A 5,718-nucleotide genomic window follows, 5' to 3' on the forward strand; every position below is an offset into this window, starting at 1 on the left:
GTAGTGGTAAAACATGCAGGAAAACAATGACAAAGTCCAAAACTGTCATTTGGGAACATGACAGCAGGGGCACTTCCAGTATTACACCTTTATTCCTGCTTGAATAATACACACATCTCCAATTAGGTGGCAGCAGTGCTAAGACTAATCGACAGGCAGATCAGGAAATAAGACAAAGTCCTTGAGTTTACTGGAATATATTCAATTTGGAAAAGCTATTTATTCAGAGTAAGTGCTGTAACAACTAGATTGATAAATGCAGATATATGAACAACTATTAACAGGCTCCTAAAGGAAAACTGCACTTTTTTTGGAATTGTGCCTATCGTTCACAATCATTATGAAAGACATGATGATGGATGTTTTTTTATTTTTTATTTATTCTAAATATTAAATAAAAGCGATCAAAAGTCTGTTTACAATGGAGCCTATGGAAGCTGCGTAATTCCGCCTACAAAACCCCTTAAAAAACATCCAAACACCTCCATTAGGATTTTCTGTACACGATGTAAGTATAATGTAGTAATGGGCACATTTATAACAACATTTAATATGTATATATTACGATCATTTCAAGCACTATTAATTTAAAAAACGCATCTCAAAGTTTGCTTTTTTTTTGTTCATCACTGATTATTGCTCACTGCAGACTTTATGAGAGCCAACAAACATAATAAATCATCACTTACTGTGCAATCTCTGCTGTCATTAGAATGCCGACCGCTGGGATGTTCGTATATTTTCATTTAGGTGAAGAATGACTCATAATCCTCACAAAGAAAAGGGGTGGGAGGCTGAGGTGGGACCAAGCATTTTTTTGTGTCGTCCTCACCAGTTTTGCATCCTAAATGGCTGTCAAAGTGTACCAACTTGTCGGAATACTTACTCAGACGTATTCTGTCTAAGTGAGATGCTTGATTTATGTTGTAGAACAAATTTAAAGGGAGCAAGGAAGCAAGGAAGCAGCAGACCACTCGATGATGTGAACATAGGATCACGTCGCTGCTATAAATAGTTTGTTTGCGCTTGCGCTTATAATAACAATATCACTAATACTTTGTTAATATTCAAATCATAAAATGCAAATGGAGAATTGTTGGCAGGTTTTGAATGGTTATTAATAAAATTATATGGCCAAAATAGAGGAGCTCCTATTGGCTCTGCTGTAATGGGGTATTTAATCTTATTTGTAAATTAGAGTGCATTAAAAAAATATATTTAATCCGACGTCATGTTTTCCATAATGATTGTGTACAATGGGTGAGGGCGGACCTACGTCACTTCCGCCTACCAATCCCCTAGCAACCGGGAATTCGTTGAAAACAAACCAGCTCACAGCGAACACTGCATTGACAGAAAAAGCATTTAACGAGCGTTGTGGCTTGGAAGTCGGCGTTAAGTCCTTCATTTACGCATTTTTACTTATTCGCATATCGTGTGAAAAAACGAAAATGTATTATTTGCGTCAGACTCGTCTCAGTGAACTTTAAAGCTTCTCAGGCTTAGCTTAGCTTGCTAGTTAGCTTAGCCTGCGCGCTACTAAGAAAGAGACGCGGAAGTTATCAACAACTTTGTGTGAACACGCCGTACTTGTTGGAGCCCACGTCGAAGAAGAAGCGCTTGTTGTCCACAGTCATCGACGAGCCCTCCGGCAGCTCCGCGGGCTCCTCGTCCACGCCGTAATCGTCAATAAGTTTGGCCAAAGCGTCGGGGAACTCGATAAGTCCCTGCGCCGGGAGCGCGATGGTCTGACCCCAAGCCGGGCCCCCTGTTCACGGTCTGCCGGATCCTCAAGAACCGTCCCCGCTGGTTCTCTTTCAGGTCCATGTAGTACTTCCGATTCTCCCGAACTAGGAACTCGCTTTTCAGGGCCCGCCGCGGCTCATCCTGCACCATGCCCGGGTTGCTGGGACCCAACTGGGCGTAGTGTTCGATGAAGTCCCCCAAGTAGTCGCGGAACTCGACCGCCACCGACATAGACAGCGTGAGGCGGCTCTTGTTGCCACCGGCCCCTACTTCGGCTATCTTCAAGAAGCGGCCTTTGGCGTTCTGCTTGACGTCCAAGTAGAAGCGTTCGTTTTCCCGGTGTAAAGCTGCGAGCCATTTGTCTCGTCTCTGTGGGCTTTTATCACGCTTTGGCAGAACAAAATACAACCTTTGTTTTCCCTGTTTCCAGTTGTGGTTAGCACAACCAAAAACAACACGGTTTTTCGGCATTTTGGAGGCAGAATGACGGGTTTAACCAGCGTAGGTCGACAGGTTAAAGAGTAATGGCAACGGTTTGTTTTCAACGCCAGTCTGGTTGCTATGGCTCGAAGAACCCGTATGTAGCTCAGTTGCCCGGATGTCGGCCCTCACTCATAGGCAAAATTCCAAAAAAGTGCAGTTCTACTTGAACTAACCTTTTACTGCAAACGGTCTAATGCAGACCTGGGCATTCTGCGGCCCGCGGGCCGCATCCGGCCCTTTGTACGTCCCTGTCCGGCCCGCGTGAGGCCCATTATAAATTACAAAATACATTTTCAAAAGTATCTATTTCGAGTGTGCAATACAACGGTGCTGCTTTTGTTTTGAAAAGCGTTATTTGTATTACTTCCGTGTGGACGTATGCTCGTGTGCGCAGCGGCAATCACAAATACAAAATACATTTTAAAAAACATCTTTGTCGTGCGTGCAATACAACTGTGCTGCTTTTATTTTGAAAAGTGTTATATGTGCGTATGTCCTGTGAGGGAAGGCGCACAGCGACAAGTGATGCCCGGTTATCCCCGAGACGCTAAAAAGAGAAAAGTTGATGACGAATGGCGTGTTTTAAAAAAGACATGGACTGCCAAGTAAAGGTAAAGCCGTGTGCTTATTTGTGGTACACATGTTGCTGTGTTGAAAGAATATAGTGTAACGACCTGCTGAAGTAGATGTTGTCTTCTTGAGTTGTGTAAATGAGAAGTGAGGAGACGTGCGTGTGGAAGGAACGAGATATGTTGAGCTGTGTTAGTATAGCTTGCTCAATAAAAGTTTAAAAATTGCGTCAGACTTGCTGTGCACTTCTTCTGGACGCTACAATTGGTGTCAGAAGTAAAACTTTGCGCATACTGCACTGCTTGTGTGCTACGTCATCGGGAGGTACGTGCCACGTGAGGAGCTCGTCGCAAAGAGAGAGAGAGACAGAGAGAGAGAGAGAGACAGCGTTTACAGGTGCAGCCACGCTGCTTGCCACGGGGGGAATTCCGCCCTCAATGAAGACTCCCAGGTTTGATGGCAAGGCGAACTGGGAGGCATTTCATCCCACTTGTGACATCAATTGTAGCGTCCAGAAGAAGTGCACACCAAGTCTGACGCTCTTTTTAAACTTTTATTGAGCATGCTATACTAACACAGCTCAACTTATCTCGTTCTTTCCAAAAGGAAAACCAATCCTCACTCCTCATTTCCGCAACAGCAACGCTTCCTCCTTCTTCGCCAATCACCTTACAGACGTGCTACGTTCACAACAAAGAGGATGCAGGATGAAGTGACAGAAATTGAAATTTTTGTATTGTAATATACATCAGGAAGTGTTATGTAAGAAAGTGTTAAAAATAGAACCATCAAAAGCCATCTGCTTTTGTATAAAGATAAGTTAGGTTAAATGAAAATATTATTATTATTATTATTATCTATCTTACGGTATATCAAAAATAATTTGTGCAAAATTAATTTGAAATATTGTCGGTGTGGCCCTCCAGCAGTGCTCGGGTTGGTCATGCGGCCCCCGGTAAAAAAATTAATTGCCCACCCCTGGTCTAATGGGTGTAGCTGGAATATGAATTTTACTGAATTCTATATTCCATCCATCCATTCATCTTCTTCCGCTTATCCGAGGTAGGCTCGCGGGGCAGTAGCCTAAGTAGGGAAACCCAGACTTCCCTCTCCCCAGCCACTTCGTCCAGCTCTTCCCGGGGGATCCCGAGGCGTTCCCAGGCCAGCCGAGAGACATAGTCTTCCCAACGTGTCCTGGGTCTTCCCCGTGGCCTCCTACCGGTCAGACATGCCCTAAACACCTCCCTAGGGAGGCGTTTGGGTGACATCCTGACCAGATGCCCGAACCACCTCATCTGGCTCCTCTCGATGTGGAGGAGCAGCGGCTTTACTTTGAGCTCCTCCCGGATGGCAGAGCTTCTCACCCTATCTCTAAGAGAGAGCCCTGCCACCCGGCGGAGGAAACTCATTTCGGCCGCTTGTACCCGTGATCTTGTCCTTTTGGTCATAACGCAAAGCTCATGACCATAGGTGAGGATGGGAACGTAGATCGACCGGTAAATTAAGAGCTTTGCCTTCCGGCTCAGCTCCTTCTTCATCACAACGGATCGATACAGCGTTCGCATTACTGAAGACACCACACTGATCCGCCTGTCGATCTCACGATCCACTCTTCCCTCACTCGTGAACAAGACTCCGAGGTACTTGAACTCCTCCACTTGGGGAAGGGTCTCCTCCGCAACCTGGAGATGGCACTCCACCCTTTTCCGGGCGAGAACCATGGACTCGGACTTGGAGGTGCTGGTTCTCATCCCAGTCGCTTCACACTCAGCTCAACAAAGGTCAGCCTTGGCGGAGTCCAACCCTCACTGGAAACGTGTCCAACTTACTGCCGGCAATGTGGACCAAGCTCTGACACTGATCATACATGGAGCGGACCGCCACAATCAGACAGTCCGATACCCCATACTCTCTGAGCACTCCCCACAGGACTTCCCAAGGGACACGGTCGAATGCCTTCTCCAAGTCCACAAAGCACATGTAGACTGGTTGGGCAAACTCCCATGCACCCTCAACAACCCTGCCGAGAGTATAGAGCTGGTCCACAGTTCCACGACCAGGACGAAAACCACACTGTTCCTCCTGAATCCGAGGTTTGACTATCCGGCGTAGCCTCCTCTCCAGTACACCTGAATAGACCTTACCGGGAAGGCTGAGGAGTGTGATCCCACGATAGTTAGAACACACCCTCCGGTTCCCCTTCTTAAAGAGAGGAACCACCCCCCCCGGTCTGCCAATCCAGAGGTACTGCCCCCGATGTCCAAACAATGCTGCAGAGTCTTGTCAACCAAGACAGGCCCACAGGTCTGGGCGGATCTCATTTATCCCCGGGGCCTTGCCACCGTGGAGCTTTTTAACTACCTCAGCAACCTCATCCCCAGAAATAGGAGAGCCCACCACAGATTCCCCAGGCACTGCTTCGTCATAGGAAGACGTGTTGGTGGGATTGAGGAGGTCTTCGAAGTATTCCCTCCACCGATCCACAACATCCGCAGTCGAGGTCAGCAGAACACCATCCTCACCATACACGGTGTTGACAGTGCACTGCTTCCCCTTCCTGATGCGGCGAATAGTGGTCCAGAATCGCTTCGAAGCCGTCCGGAAGTCGTTTTCCATGGCTTCCCCGAACTCCTCCCGTGTCCGAGTTTTTGCCTCTGCGACCGCTGAAGCCACACACAGCTTGGCCTGTCGGTACCTGTCCGCTGCCTCAGGAGTCCTATGAGCCAAAAGAACCCGATAGGACTCCTTCTTCAGCTTGACGGCATCCCTCACGGCCGGTGTCCACCAACGGGTTCTAGGATTACCGCCACGACAGGCACCAACTACCTTGCGGCCACAGCTCCAATCAGCCGCCTCGACAATAGAGGCGCGGAACATGGTCCATTCGGACTCAATGTCCAGCACCTCCTTAGTGACATG

General features: G+C 47.4%; 1 pseudogene; it reads right to left on the minus strand.

Moving 5' to 3' along the window:
- Window positions 1-1,425: 1,425 nt before the first annotated feature.
- Window positions 1,426-2,438, minus strand: LOC133639896 (transcriptional activator protein Pur-alpha-like; annotated as a pseudogene).
- Window positions 2,439-5,718: the final 3,280 nt, after the last annotated feature.

This window comes from Entelurus aequoreus, linkage group LG22, assembly GCF_033978785.1.
Source record: "Entelurus aequoreus isolate RoL-2023_Sb linkage group LG22, RoL_Eaeq_v1.1, whole genome shotgun sequence".
Taxonomy (NCBI): Eukaryota; Metazoa; Chordata; class Actinopteri; order Syngnathiformes; family Syngnathidae; genus Entelurus; species Entelurus aequoreus.